At 47.2% G+C, this 21,334-nt stretch overlaps 1 protein-coding gene and 1 long non-coding RNA gene across 3 annotated transcripts in view; one reads left to right on the forward strand and one right to left on the reverse strand.

The window, feature by feature from the left end:
• Nucleotides 1-1,157: 1,157 nt before the first annotated feature.
• On the reverse strand, nucleotides 1,158-7,197 carry LOC146863537 (uncharacterized). The gene is made up of 4 exons (XR_014978272.1): nucleotides 6,915-7,197; nucleotides 1,765-1,866; nucleotides 1,583-1,675; nucleotides 1,158-1,488 (listed from the first exon to the last, which is right to left on the reverse strand). It is a non-coding gene; the product is annotated as an uncharacterized LOC146863537 (long non-coding RNA).
• LOC146863538 (uncharacterized) overlaps nucleotides 7,174-21,334 on the forward strand; it is a 72,176-nt gene continuing 58,015 nt past the window's right edge. The window contains exons 1-2 of one of the 2 annotated variants that reach the window (XM_085642993.1): nucleotides 7,174-7,459; nucleotides 19,641-19,789. The gene's annotated coding sequence lies outside the window, so the exon portion shown is untranslated. Of the gene's footprint in view, nucleotides 7,460-19,401; nucleotides 19,525-19,640; nucleotides 19,790-21,334 lie in introns of those variants that run through there. The other variant, XM_085642992.1, reaches the window with a different exon arrangement.

A 21,334-nucleotide genomic window follows, 5' to 3' on the forward strand; every position in this document is an offset into this window, starting at 1 on the left:
GTCCGTGAGCTCATCCCAGTTAAAGGGGAAGGCGTCTGCTGTAGTCGTGTCCTCGATTCCTGAAGCTGTCCATTCCTCTTCCTGCGGACTATAAAACATAGGGCCTGTGAAATTCCGAGCCTCCCACCACTCAGCCCCGTGCCGGCTGTCCTCCCTGCTCTCCTTGTGACACTTATCAACCGTTGCCAGACCATTTGGGTGTTTATAACTGACCAGAGAACAAGCAAAAAATTAACGAACCTAAAGCATTTCTGGGTGCAGCACTGGGAGCCGAAGCCGGGTTTCGAACCGGTAATTGTGACAGTGCAAACAATTATGAGATGGCCTAAGTCGTGTTGAGAAACGGCGGATATATTCAAATACTCTTTGGTTTATGTTCTATGAGGAATGAGTGCCGCTAACTTGTTCTGCTTAATGAGTGTTGTCTGTTCTATGTACTGTGGTGTCTGACATCTTGTGTTTCAAGTGATAGGGGCTAGCGGAGCGAAGCTACAGTCTACTATTGAGGCAGCATAACCCTGAAGCCTAGGGTGTCCGCAGGCCGTATCTAAGGATAGAACAGATCCTCAACCTTTTCATGATAGAGATGAATTTCTGTGTTTTCTTTTCGTTTACAGGTATGACAAACACCAGTTAGAGAATACCTAGAGTTCAGGTGTGTAGCCAGAAAACGAGTAGGTGCAGTGGACTAATTGTGTGTTTCTGTTTGCAGGTCTCCCTCCCCGCAGTCCCCATCCTTTCCTTCCCTCACTTGATCCGATCAACCTTCTGTGCTGTCATAGGAGTCGGAATTGAGACGATCAAGAGGTGGAACCCCTTGTGCATCGAACCAACTCTGAAGTATCCAGCAGACTCCACGTTAAGCTATTGGAGCTGACAAACTAGTTTATGACACATCCTCTTTCCTTAGGGAATAAAACAGCAAAGGAGTGCAATAGAGGAAATGTCATTATAAACGATACATCAAAAATACCATAAGCATGGAAAGAAACACTTCAAAGTGCATATGACAATAGGTGTAAAACATCATGAAAAATAGAAGAATAACTACTTCCAAGAATAACTACTTGGAAGAATAACCATACCAAAGTGTTATTTAATCACACTTGGGACAGGCACATGAATGCATATGAAAAATCACATTTACAAAAGTGCAGGGTGCCACAGGGAAGGGGAGGGTGTGACGAGTTAGGTAGGGTAGTAGGATAAGTGACATATAAACATTCATAACCGTTGTACAAATCAATTGCTGTGCACGTTGCTATCGTGCCAAGTAATCAGAATGAAAATCAATCATAAACAGAATTGAGTGTTCAGCCAAATGAGCCATATACAAGCAAAAGTACACAGTGCTCAATGCACTATTGTAGGTACTGGCATAGTGAAATGTCGACGTTTCAACCCCTCATCCAAGGTAGGTTGATTTGATCCTTACGAGTGGGGTCTTCCTCAGGACAGAGAGGATGGTGAAACCGGAAGGGTAGGCACCTATAAAAACATTGGATCGGTATTAAAAAAGGGTAGCAAAGTCCAGCGGAATTGAACAGCGAGGCTGGAAATGGAAAGGCATTGCCATAATTACCAATTGAGAGAACGGACATCTAATCAGTGTCAGCTTGGCGTCCGAAGGCGCAAGGGCAAGAAGGCTCCAAAGACAGGTGGGAGTGATAAACACCTATAACAAATTAAAAGGTGACAATGGAATCATCCAAGTAACAATTAAATGGATAAGTCGGGTATGACTCCCTATAGATGGGAACTTACGAGTATTAGTCGAACCACAAAGGAGGGATTGATTGCTCCATCATTACACGCCGCAACGTAGATCGGTGTGTTGAGTGAAATAAATCACTAGAAAATCAGCCTCTATAAATAAATGGAAAGGGTGCTCTTTAATGAAAAACCTAGTAGGTAATCCAAAACTAGAGAAATAAACTGCCACAAGGACCTGGTCCCCCAGCCTATCATCCGTGTGCTAGGTTGTTATACAGTGGGGCGAGAGAATGAGCGGGGCGGGCGCTACATCAAATAATTAAGAATACATAACAGACACAGAGTGGAATCCTGACAATGAAAAAGTGAACCGTCATTGAAGACAGGTATCGCTTGCACATTATGAAAAGCAAAGTCATCTGTTTACAAAGCAGCAAACTAAACGTGTGAGAAATCGTAGGTCGATTTAGCCAAATAGAGCGAAGGATGGTGGCGTGGTTCCCTTAAACAGTTGCATAATATGAATTCAAGGGAAGCAAAATCATTTGTTTGTATAGGAGCAAGCTAATCGTGTAGAAAATATAAAGAGCCCACGCGTATAATCATAGGTCGAGTTGGGCCAAATTAAACGAAGGAAAGTGGAGAGGTTCCCCTACCTTTAGACGGTGTCCGTGTCTTCAGCGCTCGAATCTGACAAAACACTGAAACCACAGAACGGCTGCCTCATATGGAGAACGCTGCCGCCGCGTGACGTTAGAACGGGTGCAGCCGCTAGATGCTGCCCGTGACGGGATAATGGAAGAAAGACATCCCGAGTAGTTCGTCGGTAAAATGGGACTAATGGTTAAAAAATTGTTATGATAAAATTGCAATGGTAGTCTGGAATTAAATAGATACAACTCGCAAGTGTATCTCAGAAAAAACGGATATTATTCATGAATTCTTTGGGTGAAGCGTGAATCTAAGAGTTTCACGCTCGAAGGGAATGATCGGAAAATGGATGTAATCAACCAGGGGATGGTGTGGAGAAGAAAAATCTATACATTATGAAAACACGCATAACTGTGGGAAATACAAAACATAAAAGAAACATTATTGTTTGGAAATGCGTAGTTTGTAACAAAGCAAGTGAACTCATGTAGATTGACATTATCTTAATGACTAATTAGAATGCAGCAAAGACAGATGGTGGATTCTTTTGGAGAAGAAACAGTCAAATTATCATATATACATGGTGTACATTACTCATATGCATATGATGGTCAAAATGACAGGACGTTCAAGAATGACATTGACAACAGGTTAGGCTACGAGCTGAAACAACAGAAGAAAAAGAACATTGTTCACTAGTTGCTGAGAATGGCTAGTTGGGCATTACTGGGGTCTTGTTCGTTCAAACCCGTTAAAATAGTATCAAATCGAATCATCATTTTAGACTCTCTAATGAGCAGGATAGAGGATATATTGCCTCCCCTGGGTCCCAGTTCGGTTTTCTCCAAAACAATCCATTGCATTTCATCAGGGCGATGTCCCAGTTGGTGATAGTGTTCAACCAGAGGTGCACCTGTCACATTGCATCTTATCCTGCTTTGGTGTTGCAGAATTCTTGCTTTTACTTTTTGCTGTGTCTGGCCGATGTATAGTTGGCCACATGGGCACAGGATCCCGTAGATGACGTTACTGGAATTACAGTTTGTATGTGATTGCAATGTAATGGTCTGATGTTTGTATTCAAAGTTTTTTTATTGCATAGTTGTGGGGCATGCTTTACATGACCCACATTTGAAATGACCTATGATTGGTGGTAGATTCCAGAGCGACTGGATAGTCGGTTCAACTGGGTCCTCAAGGAAGGAATGCACCACATGGTCCTTGATGCTCATCGCTTTCTTAAAAGAATGCATCGGTAAATTTGGTTGGTCAATCTCGGTAGATACAATGCTCCAATGTTTGTTGATGATCCTTTTCACTGCATTACTTCGAGTGGAGAATGTTATGACACATATCATCTTATTGTTTTGTAGTGATGTAGCGGGATTTTTGGATGAGAGCAATGTGTCCCGTGGGTTGTACCAGGCCCTCTTTTGGGCCCTCTTCACCAATCGTTTCGGGTAACCTCTTGAGATTAACCTGGCCATTAAGTTCTCAGACTCTGTTATGTAGTCTGTTCGCTTCGTGCAGTTCCTGCGGATCCGCAGGAACTGTCCGACTGGGAGATTATCGCGTAATCCGCGTGGGTGGTGGCTGCTGTACCTCAATAGGGAATTTCTTTCAGTTGGCTTCCTATATAAGGTAGTTAGAAGTTTCTCATCTTCATTAAAGATTTTTAAATCAAGGAAGGGTATCTCCTGCGTACTAAACTGTATAGTGAACTGGATATCTTGATCGCACTGGTTTAGCCATTGGTGGAACAGGTTGAGTTGAGTAGTTTCACCATTCCAAATTATTAATATATCGTCAATATATCTTTTCCACATATTAATATGTGCCGAGAATGGGTTGTTGTTGAGGACGAAACGCTTTTCAAAATTATCCATATACAGGATCGCTAAATCTGGAGCATAGGCAGCCCCCATCGCAACTCCTTTCGTCTGTACATAATACTTGCCTTGAAAGTAAAAGAAATTCTTTTTCATAGCGATGGTCAAAAGAGCTATGATGAAATCCGTGGGTACCCTTGTTGGTGCTGGTCTCAAATCCAAAACTTCTCGCATAACCGCCAATGCTGGTTCCAGCGGGATGCTGGTGTATAGTGAGACGATATCACAGGTGACAAGTATCTGCTCACTAGAGTTGAATGGTTGTTGGTCAATCATTGCAATGACTTGCATGGTGTCTCGAAGGTACGTTTCTGTTTTTTCTGCTATTGGTTTTAGGAAAAAATCTATGTATTTGCATAGAGGTTCCAATAGTGAACCGCAACCGGATACTATAGGGCGACCAGGGGGATGGAGGATGTCCTTATGTATCTTCGGTAGGGTATAGATGGTAGGTAGTCGTGGATGTCGCTGATTCAGATAGTCATATTCTAATTTGCTTAGAAAGCCACAATTCAAGGCGTCAAGAGTTATTTGGTGGATTTTCCCCATCAGGTCCTTTGTGGGATCAGATTTTAGTAAGGAATAGCTGACGCCATCTTGTAACTGCCTTAGAATCTCCGACTTGTATGCGGTCGTGTCTTGTACCACTATAGCTCCACCCTTATCGGCAGACTTGATCACAATGTCCTTGTTATTTTTAAGGGTTAGGAGAGCCGCTTTTTCAGACTTGCTGGTGTTGAGTATAGTGTGTTTGTATGTCGAAAGTAAAATGTTAACATCGTTGAGAACCATGCTCTCGTAAGCCAAAATCCTGCTACTCATAGCATTTGCAGGTGGAACAAACTTGGATGGAGACCTTAGCCCGGTGAAAGACTTAGAAGGACTTTCTTCAGTGTTCCTGAAGAAGTACCTAAGACGAATCTTGCGAAAGAAGCCATGGAGTTCAGTCTTTAAGTTGAATGAATTCGGGTGTGCAGTTGGAACGAACGACAGACCCTTGGAGAGTACAGCTTGTTCATCAGTATTAAAATTATATGCAGAGATGTTGACCACTGGGTTATCGCTGGGCTCTACCATCTGTAGACTTTGCGCCTTGTCGATATCTCTCCGTGGTTCTCTTGTTGGAATCGGACTTGCTTCGGGGTTGTACCTCGGCCTCTGTCCCAATTGGTACTCGGTGGATTCTGCTGGCCTCTCGGAGGTCCTCTTGGCCAGTTGCCACCTCGTCCTCAGGGTGGTCTCCATTGGCCTTCCCCTAAAAAAGGAAAATAACCTTGGGGAGGGTACCAGTTGTCCCGGTAGTTGTAGTCGTAGCTAGGGCCAGGCGCCTCTTGATCACTATCTGAACTGACCGTTGAATCGGAAAAAGTAGTATAGTTCCTCCTTCCTCTGAAGGCACCTCTACCTCTCCCTGTGAAGCGACCAGAGTTGTCCTGTTTGTAGTAATCTTCGTTGAGGTAGGGATATGTATTCTTTTTTTCATAAAACCTAATATCCTTGGAGAGTTTATCTAATTTTTTATTCTGCGTGGTGGTTTCAAAGTCTTTTAGTGATTTATATGTCACTTATCCTACTACCCTACCTAACTCGTCACACCCTCCCCTTCCCTGTGGCACCCTGCACTTTTGTAAATGTGATTTTTCATATGCATTCATGTGCCTGTCCCAAGTGTGATTAAATAACACTTTGGTATGCTTTATTTGTTGCAATAGTTATTTTGCTGACTCTGTTCAGGTTTTCAAATTTACGTATGTTCTGGGACCAAATCCTTTTCTACTGTCTGTTACCCAGGTCCCAGTGACTATTGGGTTTGCCCTTTGTTCTAACTCTGGAAGAATAACCAGGCATGCCCCATCCCCCTCCCTTGGGGAAGAACAAAATTTTGAGGGCATGACTTTGGGATGTCCACACAACCTCCCCGTAAAAGGGTACACTCTTATGCTAGGGAGAATACCTGGGGCGCTAACTGCCCCCACAACCTAAAGAAAATAAAAATTAACCTCCCCACTAAAGGGTACACCGTAGAGAATGCGTCAACTCAAATGGAGCATTAACTGACTCCACACCTTCCTAAATAAAGGATACACAGCACGGTAAAACGTTTCTCTAGAAAACAGAATTGGGCCTTGACTGGCCCCACAACCTCCCCAATGAAGGGTACACCGTAGGATATACATCACCCTAAAAACTAAATTGGAGCATTTGACTGGCCCCGCAACCTCTCCATTTAAGGGTACACCGCAGGGTAAAACAACACCCTAGAAAACAGAATTGGGCATTGACTGGCCCCACAACCTCCCCAATGAAGGGTACCGTAGAATATATATCACCCTAGAAAACAGAATTAAGTCACTGACTGCCCCCTCATCCACAACACATCCATAACCGGTGTAAAACTAGGTACATAGGGCACCATAGACTGAATGGGAGGCAGCGACCGCCCACTAAACCTCCTCAGAGCAGGGTACACCACCCCCATGACCTCCCCAAAGATGGGTACACAGTGCAGTATAAACTGGAAGGAGGGCTGCCCTACAACTGATATGGACCCTATACACAAACTACGACCTTAAGGGCACAGACACTAAAACGAGACATGCATTATAATGGCCGGCAATATATTGAAAAGAAAGTCTCGAGCTCCGGTGAACGGTCGCTCACCCGAGGTCTTCAGCCAGACATGAAGTCCTTGTTAAAAAAGTTCAGTGAAGATGTCGTCAACCAGTCCTCCAGCTATTTAAGCAGCAAACTTCATGAGCGCAGCTATGGGCCCTTTGCACGTGGTGAAGAGGGAAACTGACAGTTCCTCAAATCACTATCGAGTGATCCTTTCTTTCCTTGTTCAGGAGCAGTGGCGCCAGATAACCACTAGATGGCATTGTTGTATCAATCCATAGACTTCGAGCCAGAAACACGATGTTTCAAATTCCCCATAAAATGTGAGCATCGGAAAACGTGGTGCTCGCGCTGAGTTTCCCCCACGCATCCCAAATGCCGACTCAAGAGACAATGAAGGTCTCGTAGTTGCGGGATTCCAGCTGGCTGAGGTAAATCAGGGACAAGGAAGATGGCAGCACGTAGTTCGCGCCGTCCCGGGTGGCTACAGGCACGTCCAGGCTGCAGAACGTCTCCCAGCAACACAAGATTCCAGTGCCTCTCAGCGTGGGGTCAAATGTCACAGTAACGGCGCGCGAAACCGGTATCAGGTAAGGCTGCGCGCGCTCTACCCTTGTTTGAAAAAACACAAAAGGGATCAACTGGCACTGCTGGCCAAAAGGCCCCAAACAATAATAGACGTAAACTGCCTCATCTCACACATCGTGGTTCACAACAAAGTGAAATAAAACCTCTTCAGCAGAGCCAGTTAGGGTACACGAGCAGCTTCAATGGATGGCAGTCACTTAAGTACACTCTCCAACACAGTCAACGAAGCACTTTACACACTGCTAGTCTTTGCTATCCTAATAGAGCTCTTGCAAACTGAATCCTTTTGAACCGGAGGTTGGCACAAGTAGCGCACGCACAAAGAGAATAGCCAGCAGACAACAGCTCATTCCAAGTACACGGACTCGCCAGCAGTAGAGATGGTCCTTTAGGTATGCACCAGAGCATGTTGCAGTCCCTTAAGTACGCTGTCAGACACGGACAAGGAAGCATTTTAAACACTGCCAGTCTTTCTATGAAGCGCTTGCTCACATACCAGACTCTGTTAATGTCAAGTTCACACGACGGTAGACAGATGTCAGCACTGACGTCCCACGCAGGCCAAATGGTGCCGGTTGGTGTCAATACGATGCAGCCAGTCTTTCTTAAGTTTTCAGTGTTGTCAAAGTAGAGCTGTCAGTTTTCTCTTCGAACTGAGGTTAACAACGAGATGCACACCAGTTTTCAACTTACTTCAGCAGGTTACACCAGAGGTTGTTTGTAGGCCGGTTGGTTTGAAGTTACACAGAGTCCTTTCACAGGTCACTAAAAGCTCAAACGCCCGCAGTTACAAGGCATCTAGATGACCACAGGTTTGACTGTAACTGTATGTAGACCGGTAGAAAGAGGTGAAACGCCCAGGCTGAAGGCTGTCCAGGTGGTAGAGGACACTGGTGGGGCTGACCAGCAGGGGTGTGGAATTTTTTCCAAAATCTACTTGGCCAAGGGACAAAATGTTTCACCAATCTACTTGTCCTGGGAAGGTAACTGCTTGCCCCGCCTATTCCATAAATTACTAAGGGAGGTCTGCACAAAGAGAACCTGCAGTGCAACATACTTTGCAATATATATTTCAAGTGCAAGTCCAATTATACAATGCATGGTCATGCACTCTTAAATGCAACTGTTGTAGGGTGGCTGTACAGCATGCGTGCAGATGTGTCAGTGTGCACTGCACCCAATTATCAACTAATTTGCATGTAACACATTTTCATATTAAGAGAAATGGTACCTAAAGGCAGAGTGCAGACTTATAATTTACTACATTTCTGGAAGTGTTTTTGGCACAGACAAGACTTTGTCGAAATATGAACCTATAGGATAGAAGGGTGTTCTCCATCATAGGGCGAACTCATAGCTGTCCAGCTTCAAAAATACTCAGATGTGATGCTCTGATAAACTTGTGAATGGGAATAGCTGCACTTCTTGGCAGAGCTTATGAACGGTTCATGGGGCAGCAAAATCAAGTAGAAGATGTGCTGCGGCTCACTGAGGCAGGATACTTAAGTACAAATACACAAGAGGCAGTAATATAGGCAGTTAAATCAATCTCTCCTTTTACACTTCTGGTCAGGTGTGGTGTGTTTATATTATTGTGCACTCACCGCTACATCTCTACATTCTTCTCCCACACAAAGAGCATATGCAGCACTGGCAGTAGCAGTACAGGGTTCTCTCTTGCATATAGTAATGGCAGCAGCTGAGTAAGCTACCCTAACATGAAAAAGTGCAGCTCACCAACTGATGTTCAAGTTTGTCTCTCAGATCTGTAGGACATGTAGCAGCAGTGATATCTTTATACTCACACAGCTGGAAAGCAAGCGTGAGTCTCACAGAGAAGGGAAGGAGTGTTAGTTTGAAAAGACAGTAAATCTAGAAGTGCAGAGCTGAGCATCATTGAGACGGGGGCTAGTGAGTAACTGCAACCACTCAAAATGTCATGTCACACCTAGCAAGGATGCCCAGGCTCAGTCACAGTAGAGTTGGAAACTTTGTCCTGACCTCTTGGATAGTCAAATGGTATCTGGTGAATGAAGTTTGTTTATTCTTCAGCGGATTTAGATCCAATAATAAGTGAACAAACACCCAAAGCGCCACTACTTTATTTTACTTTCCTCTCATGACATATCAGGGCTGGTGGCTTAGTGGACTAATGTGTCCACTGTAGGGCTCTGTGTTTGACCTCATGGTCACAGGTTCAAATCCTGCTGGGTCCACTTAGCCTTTCATCCTTCTGAGGTCGATAAAATTAGTAACATTGAGTTGGGTAACAATAAACAAATGTTATTCAGCGCCAAGATGCCCTTCTGGGTGAACATGTGCTTTAAAAATGCATGTTAGGTTATCAAGCCAGGACACAGGCGTAAACACTGAGGCTCTTGCACTGCATGTGGTATAAAGTCAGAGTTCAGGATTCTTTCCTTTCACCTTTAAAACTGGGAAAGCTTCAGAATCTGCTTCATCTGTGAAAGGAAAGCACCATGCTGGTCATGTGAGCCTGGTGTGGGCATTTATTTTTTGCAAAGGTATTGGAGTGCTTTTCATGAGCACCAGTTACATTACAAAAGGTCATGAGCATTTTTTTTAGGCCAGAGCAGATTAAGTGATCTGCCCAGAATCACAGGATGTTTAGCAATGCTGAGACTTGAACCTGGTCCCCAAGGTTCAAAGTCGGCAGCTCTGGCTGTAACTGGGGAGTTGGGAGCTGGGTGGGTATGTGTGTGTGAAGGGCATAGGGATGGTGGTTGGTAAAATGGTGGGGCAGTCCCACTCTCTCTTTAAAATAAGGGGACTCTTTGCTCCCTTCTTTCAGTCTGGAGTCTATGACAGGAGGCCCTCCGCCTACCTCTTCTCCTGCCCTGCTCTCCAAACCCCATGGCAGCAAGTCCTGAATACTGTATTCAGAGGGCAGTGTGAGTGCAGCGGTGGTATCAGGCACAGCCTGCGAGCTGTCTACTCAGTGGTTGAAGTGCATTAAAAAAAAAGTATGGGAACTGTGATGCTGCATGAAAAGGGGGAGGCTGGGTTAGAGAGCCTGTGGGGGGGGGGGGGGGGGGTCAAAGTAGTTGTTAAAAAAAAAAATACATTTTCTAACTTTTTGTGGTCTTTCACCTTCAGGTAACTACATGTATAATAATGGACAGCTTTAGTTGAAATGAAAGTTACGTTAATCAGTGGGATATTATGAAACCTCTATTAGTTCATGCACTGACCAACCCATTAACATTTAGCACAACATGCAGGAATCTCTCTGACAGACCGTCCTAGGCACTGGCACCCACATGTGCAGACAGCACATGCATCTCTATGGAACGGTGACTGTGCAGGTTTTGCTGCAGAGTTCTGATGCTAGCCACAAGCATCCATCTTGCAGGACACTCAACTCCACCAACTGTCAAGAGCCGGGCCAGCCCTGGATTACTTGGGGTAGAGGTGGAGGCTGTGAGATGCCTGTACACAGGGTCTCTGCTGAAGGAGGTTCTGGTCACCGCAGGTGAAAGGGGCAATGACACAGCTCTTTATCCGCAGGGGCCTGTCCTGGAGGAATTGATTCCACCTAGTAGTGACACTGAACCAGTGTCAATGTGGGCTTATGACCCTGAGATCTCCTGAAAATCATTTCTGTAGTCAGAATGAAAAATAATGTGGATGGGCGTGTGCAGGCATCGAGAGGGATTTTGGGCTGGGAGTGAGATTGAGGGGCAGCAATAGGGGGGGGAACAACTGTCTAAACATTCTTAATGTACCTCCAACGTACCAAAGCATTGAGGGCTCTTTGTCTAAATAGATCACATCAAAGGCAAACTATGACACTTTCAGATTACAGCCTCCATTCCCATTAAGAGGACAGCTAAGGAGGTCGAGAGTATGCTGCAGTGATTGGTTTGTAACCTACGTGCCAGATAGGAGTATGGTAGTTTGGTAGGCTTTTGCACCTGCTTCCACATACAAGGTAAAAATACCCCTGCAGTTCCCCTGCTCCGACCCCAGTGGGTTAGATCATAGGAGGGGGATTTGGGGAGGAAGAGACAGGGCCGATGCGCTTGCAGCACGTGGCTGCAGGCAGCACTCACGATCCTCACGAGCTAAGCAGTTTTTCAAAAGGTAGTTAAACAGACATATGTTCCAAAAAATAGCAGGAAAGAAAGCATGAAACATGGGCCCGTGAGAGAAAAATAAGGCGAGGGAGAGTGAATGAGACGGGTAGTGTTAACTCATGTCACAGTGTGTGCAATGTGAGGCACACACACTCTATTGATTCGGGACCCTGGAATTTCAACATCTTTTCGTCTTTACATATAATATGTAACAGCACACAGCAGCTCACTGGTCACCACTTTAATTCTCATACGGGCAAAAAGTAGACGAATTCGATCAGGCACTTTGCAGGTAATAGATAGCAGCTTCTGTCCCTAAAGGAAATTAATATAAATCACCCCTCCGCCCCAGCCCCATCACTTTTTTTTTTTTTGTAGGTTCTTGGTAGTTTAATATTTACTTGCTGACAGCTCCTTATTCCTCATTCTTTACCTTTATGGTGCACACAGCCAGGTCTTCTGTGAGTTGTGTCTGGCTTTTTCTCCTCAAGTTTAGGGCTATTCCTCTCCTCAGTTGGAAGTCCAGCAGCTCTTCCTTCAGGGCAGGAAACAACGATAGTATTTTGAGTGTCCGAGGCTATGTCTGAGCCTTGAGGGCCCCCTAGTCAATCACCCGTTCGGAGGTGGGATCCAGTGCTCCTTCCAAATAAACAGCGAGTACGAGGAACTGGCTCCGGGAGACCAATGTATTCAGTTCTAGGGGGCATTGGAGAGAAGCTGTCTTCATCTGTTTGCTGCTCTTGCCCCAATCGCCATCCAGTTCTGGTGTGTAATGGAGCCGGCCTGTTTTTTTTCACCCTGCAATCATTGTTTTCATTACACGGCTGCAGAATGAGGCATCCGAGGCCAAACTGTTTGTGGATTACCGTGGGGCAAGGAGGGCTCCGAGGCGACCCGCGAGGAGGCACAGCACTCCGACTGGGGCGGTATGGGATGGAAGTGAATGCGAGGGAGGGAGAGAGAAGAGGAAGAGAGAGAGCAGACAGGGACAGCAGATAAAGAGAGAGCTAGTGAAAAGGAGAAGAGAGAGGGGCAAAGCAATAAAGGGGGCAGAGAGAGGGAGAAGCAGAGGGAAAGAGAAGGGAGAGGGGCTAATGCGAAGAGGAAGAGAGACAGACAGGGGGAGCAGATTAAGAGAGTAAAAAGCAGAAGAGAGAGAAAGAAAGCCGTCCCATCACTTTTCAAATCCACCAGCTGTAATGGGCAATACAGGGTAAAACAAACATATTGCTCATTTGCTATAATGCTACCGTGTGGTTTAGCTGAGATACTGATCACGGGAATTTGAAATGTTTTCAACCCGGTACAATTCCTTAACACCACATTTAGTATAATATGAGCCGTTGCATAGCAGAGCTCCACTTACAGAACAGTCCGCTCCAAACCCCAAGATAGCGCGCTCGGTTTTCTCTCCTAGATTCTGAACTGAGCACTAGCATAATACCGTTATTTTCACTGCAATCCGTTGAGCTCTCAGCAGGATCTTTGCATTTTTTTCCCTTCGCGAGCAGAGAGAATAAAGTTAACTGTACTCCTACGCCCCGCCCCCTGGTGCCGCAAGCTCACTTGGCATTAACCGGGTAACATCAATGCCACCCTTTCTCCTCACCTCTGTCTCAGGTCGCGCCAATAGCACCAAAATATTTCTGCTACCCTCGTGTTAAAATTGAGCCAGCTTCCTCGTGGTTCTGCATGTCCACCCCATTAAGCTTGAGAAAGCGAGACTATCGCTTATTGAGACTGACGTTTCAGCCCCCCAGTCAATCACTGGCGAGAGCCCAGTCCTGGGCTGCTAGCCAATCACAGGCCTCAAAAGTGTCTCTGGCAGCCTTTCTGATTGGCTGTGAGTCCCAGAGTGCTCCGACCTGTATTATGCATGCGGTTTAATGTCTACTTGTCCATCGGACAAAATAAACATTAAATCTTCTTGCCCGTGGTAAAAATCAACATGGCTCGGGCGATATGATTTCCCCACCCCTGTGACCAGGACGTTTCTTCAAAGTTTCACTGTTTTAGTTTCCATAACGTTTCCTTTTCCTTAGTTCCTTTGTACAGGGCCTTCCTTGCTCAACGCGTCGGTTCTTCAAGATCGGCGCCAAATTGTTGTAAAGGGATGATGCACAAGGCCGGGTGTATAATCAGGATATCTTTATTATGGCTTAGTTCCAGGATAGATGAGTAGAAGGTAAAGAGTAGATGAAGCGTAGCCCCACCAGAAGCAGCCTCCCTGCTGCTCAGTCTCCGTTCAAAAACTGACGCTCCACACACACACAGGCACCCAAACATTCTATGAGGTCATCACACATTCCAGCTGAGCAGTAGGGAAGAGACAAGAACTAGTTTATGACAAGGAACAGGTTAACATAGCAGGGAGCTAAAGAAGGGAAATAATGTGTCCTTCCAGCACACGCATTGAGCTAAAGGGAAATCAAAACCTGAAGGAATTGCCCAAAATTCTCTGCCTGCACACGTGCATGCTCAATGCAGCAAAGAAGTGGACACACTGTACTAAATCAGATGTTGTATATATATTGGAGCCTTTCATGTTGCTGGGAAGGTACTTGTGATGTCATACAGTGTCAAACACAGGTCTGATATAGTAAATTATTCTCAGATAGTTTTTTTACCATGCTAAAATATCCCTTTTCGAAAAATGTTGTTATTTGTGGCCAGTAAAGAAGAACATTCTTAATTACGGCTCTGTGCGTTTAATAGACTTTTATAGCTTCCCCCAGGTGAAAGGAGAAAAAAGCTTATGTTTTTCCTGGATGCTGAAAAAAGATTAGACTGGGTTGATTGGGGTTTCATAACAGACATACAGGAGTCCTTTGATATGGAGATTTCAGCATTTCCAGATGATGTTTTAATTCCATTTCCTACCAAGAAAGCCGCTTGATTGAGCTGTTGATAGAGCTGAGAGGTAAGGAGCTTGCGTGTCAATCTACACAAATCTGAGCATATGATTGTTGCAGGGGGATCTTGGTTACTAAACCGGATTATGGTGGGCAAGTGCTTCTGATGGTCAACAGCTGCTGTCCACTACTTGGGAATTGGACTGATCCTGAGTTTGTACATGTGCGTGGCTTAGAATTTTGGGCTGTTGATCCGAACTGTGAAGGATGGGATCACATCCTGTAAGACTCATGTTATCCTCTGTGGGATGGATCACTGCCTTAAAGATAATGATATAGCCAAAGATATATGTTTCAGGCGCTCCTGCTGTACCTCGTTTATACCAATTTCAACTGCTAAAAAAGCCTTTGCAAGTCCTTTGTTTAGGAATGAAAATAGATTGGAGACCATGATCTACAAGCCGTGACAGGTAGGTGTGGGGATGCCTCACTCGTCACATTATAAAGCATTCCAGTTGAGGTACCTGATTGCATAGTCGCATGGGAAAACATATGTTTTGGTGCTCTCTTGACAAAATCTGGCCTCCCGCCCTTGAGTGGAGTTTCCTTGGTCCTGAGCGAGCATGGACAAACTCCTACACCTCCCCGGCGGCGAAGGCCACGTTTGAAGTGTGGTATTATGTGGCACATAGAAGCCTCTGGGTGTGTGGTGGCTGTCCCCTTTTCATGACGCCTTTTGGGAATACACTTTTAGCCCTTAGTACAAAAAGGGAAAGCTTAGGTGCTTCCAGGCGCGGTGCGTCCATTGGGGCGTGGGGGCGTAGCCCCCCCGCCCGCGCCGCGCCCGCAGCTGCAGCTCCCTCCTCTGTGACTGTCCGCAACCGCAGCTCCCGAGTCCTCCCTCTGTGAATGTCAGTCAGCATGACGTCGGACCGTGGGCGGTCCGGTGTCATGTTGACTGACATCATTGTCGGACGCCTTTGGGAAAGGCAGCACAAGTGCGCATGAGTGGGCATGGAGCTTAATTTTTTACTCCGTGCCCAGTCATGCGTACTTGTATTTTTGCTGCCTTGCGCATGCCCATTAGGAGCCCCTCGGTCTCCTAAATGGGCAGGCGGCGGGCGAGGAGTAGGCTGTGCCGTCAGCCAATCAGTGGCGCTGCTGCAGCGCCAGGATTGGCTGAGGGCCGGGTTGCGTCACGGGGACGTGGTGTTCTGGATCGTTTGAAGGGGCAGTTGCAGAGAGGCGCCAACGCGGGCCTGGACATGAAGAAAAGCGAGTAATGTAAGAATTGGCAGCACGAGCGGAGTGTGTTTAAGGAGCCCTCATAGGGAATGAATGATGGCCGAGAACCAGGGAGAGGACGGAGGCAGCCGACAGGTAAGTGAACTTTTTTTTAACCCCCTCCTTCCTCCCTCCCCGTCCCACTACCACCTCCTGACTAGGCAATGCACATTTTGCATTTAAACGGACAATGTATAAATACAAATGGACCAATAAACATCAGTAATTTTTAAAGTATACATATTGGCCCTTGATTTAGTCTTTTTGTTTTTGATCACCTTTAATATGTATATATGTCTTATGAACTACACATCAGAATCTCTAATCTCTGCCCTATGGCTCTCTTGATGTTTGATTTAGTTGTTACCTTTTTGTTTTTGTATCCTATTTAAAGCAAGTTGTGTCACTGTATGTCACACTCGATATTTGTGTGTGTGTGAGAGAGAAACAGTTTGTTTATAAAGTGTGGACAAATCTTCACAGGAGTAGATCATACATAGTGTGTGGATCGCTTTCTAAATTGCATTCATATGGCGCTCACTGGGGAGGTGTGCCTGAAAGAGAGTGTTTACTTTGTGTGTACTCGTCTTAGTTTTTGACTACTTTATAACTATATCTGCGTGTGCTCACCCGGGAGTCGGGGAGAGTTTTTTGACAGATACGTGTGGCTTCATGTGTTTCGCAACAGCCCCCCTTTCGTGCATTCATAAATGAATGCGTGTACAGTGACCGATACTATATGAATGAATGCCTTTTTGTCATACCCCGTCCGTAGAACAAGCCTAGAGGAGGGGCTAGAAGTGCGCAGATTTGCCCCACTGTTTTCGTACTTGCCCTGAAGTGTAAGTGGGCATTTAAATTCTGTCGCCGCACTTGTGACCACTAGTTCGGTGTCATTGCGTGCACTTTGAAATGCCTCGAGGCAGAAGCCTTGCTACGGTGTCTTGTTTACCTGGAGCCGTTGTCGTGTTTTGTCCTTTAAATGTCCGGTTCCTACGCTTTAATTGGCTACAACTCGAAGCAATTATAACGCTGGTTGGTTTCATGCAATGTTTGGAGAAGGACTGCAACGTCCTAAGAGGCGCTCACTTTTTTTTTATTTCTCGGCGTTGGCACCACGTTTGTGTGCTATTTTTATCACTTTATTATTCTATTTGGCTTCTTTGTGAGGCGAACAATACAAACATTATTCACTCATTGAACTGTATCGAGGAATGACTAATATTAAAGTAGGGCTTGCTAAATTCTAATTTTCATTGGCATTGTAAGGGCGGATTTGCTGTCTATGATTTAACCCTGTCCTCATCTCTCCCTCAAAATAGTGGTGAGAATTATAGGGCAAAACTGATGCTCAATCCGGAAATATAGTTGTTTTATTTTTTTCCAATCAGAGAGAGGAAGTTTTCCAAACAGGCCTAGCGCATGTGACATTTACTGACCAATAATGGAGAGGTCCTGGTGTTTACTGTAAACAAAATGGCTGCCAGGGGCAGTTTACAGCCAATGACATCCATGTTTGTATACAGAACCCAGCGGGAACTGCTACCACGCTGCTGGGAGCGTGGTGACACATCCTGCTCAGGAGAGCATTCACCAATAGAAACACGGGGCAGCCATTGATTGTCATTCTGAGAATGCTGCATTGCTTTCATAAACTTGATGGCTATTTTTAGAAATGTGGTATTTGGAATAAAAATGCATTTCCTCTTTTCCATTTCCATTTTCTTTGAATTTGTTAGATGTGATTAGCAGTACAGGTGCACTGTGATGCAGATACCTCATGCTGTACCATGTACCTGTTGGTTTGTAGTTTTTAACATACAAGCCAACATTAGGATAGAGGAAAGGGGGAATAACAGCCAGTGAAAGAATTAATGAGCAAAGGACAGGAGAGCGGGCAGCCAGTGACAGTATTAATAATTGCCCGGCGAAGTGGGCATAACGTTAGTCAGACTCTCTTTGTTAAGTGGGGAAACTGAGATTATAATGTTAATGCATTTTAGTTTCAGCAGGACTTCACCTAAGAACATACCCTCTGCAGTGGGCTCTATGTGTGTTTGCAGCTCTAGTCTCTGTGCTTCTGAAATTTGCTTGAAAATGCACCCTTTACCCACTTTTTTTTCAAAATTTTCTCGGGGGGAAAAACCCCCCCGAACCCCCTCTAAGGTGGTCGAGCTCGCACGCTGCGCTCGCTCGCCACGGTGCACTCCGACAGAAAGTTTACGCCCCACCACTTTCAAATGTCACCATCCGCCACTGGGTGCTTCTGACTGAAAGGCCTCTTTCATATAGGTGTAATGAAATGATTTGAAGAGTGGGGTTGGGAGACCACCACCTTCAAGAGATTCCAATAGATTCAGTCCTCCTCACAGCAGTTTTGTCCCCGAAATTGTAATATCAGAGGTTGGCACGGGCCATTCTATCAAGTTGGCACGAGCCAATCCCTGGCACGCGACAACCTGCACGGGGACAGGTATTGTGATGCATTTCTCCCAACTGTTTCTATTGGTTCCTTTCCCTACACAACGTTCCAGGTTGACAGTTTAACGGACTTTGTCTGGCAGTTTGACCGGTTCTGCAAGACATACCAGACGTGTTATGGGGCTGGTTATAAGAAACTTAATTTGACGAACCTCAAGGAGTTTCCAGCTTCGTTTTTACTGCATGGCGTTTCCAGCTTAGTTTCTACAAAAATGTAACTGGTGTGTAAAGTGGAAAACCTCCTTACAGTAACACCACTGGCTGCAGTGTGGGCTAGTCGAAGAACTGAATGAGAAGAGAAAGGGCCATTGCCCTTGGTGGTGGTGGAGCAGGAAAAGCGCCTCTGGCGTCATCATAAACATGCATCTTTCCGAGCTTTGGGCTTGAGGTCGTTCCCACAGAAGCCTGGCTCTGCAGCCACAGCCTGGCTCCTCGGGCCTCTCAGGCCTGGCTCCCCGGGCCTGGCTGATCCCTGCTCAGGCCTGGCTCCTCGGGCCTCTCAGGCCTGGCTCCCCGGGCCTGACTGGTCGCTGCCCAGGCCTGGCTCCTGGGGCCTAGCTGCTCGGGCCTGGCTCCTCGGGCCTTACTGCTCGGGCCTCTCAGGCTTGGCTCCTCGGGCCTACCTGCTCGGGCCAGGCTCCTCGGGCCTTACTGCTCGGGCCTCTCAGGCTTGGCTCCTCGGGCCTACCTGCTCGGGCCAGGCTCCTGGCCATGGCTTCAGCCTGCTGCAGGAGTCCTGGACACCGACTCTGCAGCAAGCCTGCCCTGAGAGAGGATGCGGAGCTGTGCAGTGCTGGGGGTGCGCTGCACCCCCGGCCGGGCTGCCTCGACCAGCTCCTCCATGTTTCCAGATCTTCCGTCCGACGCACTCCGGGTGCCTCTGGTATACTTTACCACAAACCAGACTGTGAGCTGATTGTATCTCTTCACTGCGCATGCGCACCAGAGTAGTGTTTCTATTACGCTCTTATGGGCGCTTTCTGGCGTTGTCCGTTCCCTCTACACTGCGCCTGCGCAAGAGAGGACTCTCTTCCTTTCTGTTCATGCTCCATTTGGAGTTGCTTATTTTGACCGTTTTATCTCTTCTACTCTGCGCATGTCCTTTTCAAACAGCGCTTCTGTTTTGCGCATGCTCAGAAGAGTCCTGCGGCCTTCTCATGGACCATGCCTGAGCTGTCGTGCCTTCCTGCTCTGCGCATGCTCCGTGGGGCACGTTTGCGCATGCGCGCCAGTACTGGACATGATTAAATGCTGAAGGTGCACCCATCCCTGGCTGATGGCAGACCTCTCTCTCTTTTAATTGTAATATTCAGATCACAGTAGATGTCAGCGCCGAACGTTAAACCAACTGAGGTAGCATTCATTTATCCATCCACTTTTTATTCTAGCCACTGATCTGTTCAAAAGAAACCTTGGATTTAATATAAAGGTGTTGAACTTGTTTAATCAAACTATTCTGTTTCGTTCAGCAAAAGGAAACCCAAAGAAAGTGCACCCCTGGTGAAAGAGACCAATTGCTTCTGAGGGAAGAACAGGCAGTGTGAAGAGGCTTCTTCCTCGAGACCTGCGCCTCTCAAGGAGGTCTGGCTGGCTTCCTGCAGATCTGCCAGAGCCGTGTGTGAGTATCAGTTCATTTGGGGGTATTTGTCTATGAACAATCACATTATTTGCTGTATTTTAAACTCCGAGTCTTTGCTCTTCCCTGCAACGTTCTTGTTCCAAAGACATCATGAAATGGCTGCAGGACCAAAGATCAGTACTCATACACTGCATCTTCCTGAGGACAGTAGCAAAGTAGAACAGGGGCACCTGGAGCCAGGGGCATACACACCCAACAAGAACAGGATCACCCGGAACCAGGGGCGTACACACCCAACAAGAACAGTGTTAGAAAAGGTAGATGGACCGGGAGGGTCGGCCGGGGTCAGGAGGAGAGGTCTCCGGGGAGAGCCGTCTCCAGCGATCGTACAGACAAGTAACTTCCCCCCCACAGACAGATATCACACACGGATAAGGTTCAGTGATCTTTATCGGCACTTATTTAAGGTACGGTAAAATGGTACAAGGAGGTCTGGACTCAGGGGTCCCCTCGATTAGAGTCTCGTAAGGTCGGGAAGGGGGTAGCGGGACAGTCTATTTACCAATCAGGTAATTCGGATGAGATGGTGATGAGCTCACAATCCTCGAGCTTGGTGGTTAGGTGGTATGGGCCGCGGCAGCGCCAGCAGGTCCCGGTGCGGATGGTCGATACAACGGGCCGCGGCAGCGCCAGCAGGTCCCTGGAAGATGAACGGTCCGCGGCAGCGCCAGCAGGTCCCGGTGAGGATGGTCGTTACAACGGGCCGCGGCAGCGCCAGCAGGTCCCAGGAAGATGAAGGTTGCAGAGGGCCGCGGCAGCGCCAGCAGGTCCCGGTGGTTCACAAGAGCGGGCTACGGCAGCGCCAGTAGACCGTCAGGGTTGAGTTCACTCGGTGTCTCTCGACTCCAGGATACAACTGCCTTCCTGCTCCGGAGCTGTCTTAGTTATAGGGCTGGTGCCCTTTGATGTCCGGACCCTCGCACTTGGAGGTCGGAGGGTCCGGGATGAAGGTGTCCAGACACCCAGCAGGGGGTGGAGCCAGCGCCTGGGGGCTGCTGGAGGCGATCGGCACCTGGCGGGGGGAAGAGCTCCTGACGCTTCGTTCTCCCATTGACCTGCCAAGTGGTCCGCTCACCTCCTGGGTGGATGGTGGTGCCGGGATGTCGGGGCCGGCCAGGCCCGGGGTTAGGGTCGAGGTGAGGCCACGCGGCCGCGTGGTGCAGGGCCCAAGATGGCGGCTTGACCTGGCCGGGGAAGCCGGTGGGGCTGGACCCCGTGATGAGTAGGGGTCCGAGGGCAGAGGGTCCGTCGGGAGACGGAGTACAGGGGCTTGTCACGGGGGTATGCCGGGTGGGCCGGAGCTCGGGCCCTGTCGTGCGGGGGGGGAGCCAGCCCTCTGTGTGGCCTGTCCAACATGCGTCCCCCCCAGCTGAAGGCGGGGAGAGTCACCCATCTCCTTGGGGACTCTCTTCGTCGAGGCGGAAAAAGCGGGACAGGCCGTCCGCGTTGGCGTGGTCTTGGCCTGGCCGGTGCTCCACAGTGAAGTCCATTCCCTGCAGGGAAATGGACCAGCGCAAGAGTTTT

This window comes from Triturus cristatus, chromosome 2_2 (assembly GCF_964204655.1).
Source record: "Triturus cristatus chromosome 2_2, aTriCri1.1, whole genome shotgun sequence".
NCBI lineage: Eukaryota > Metazoa > Chordata > Amphibia > Caudata > Salamandridae > Triturus > Triturus cristatus.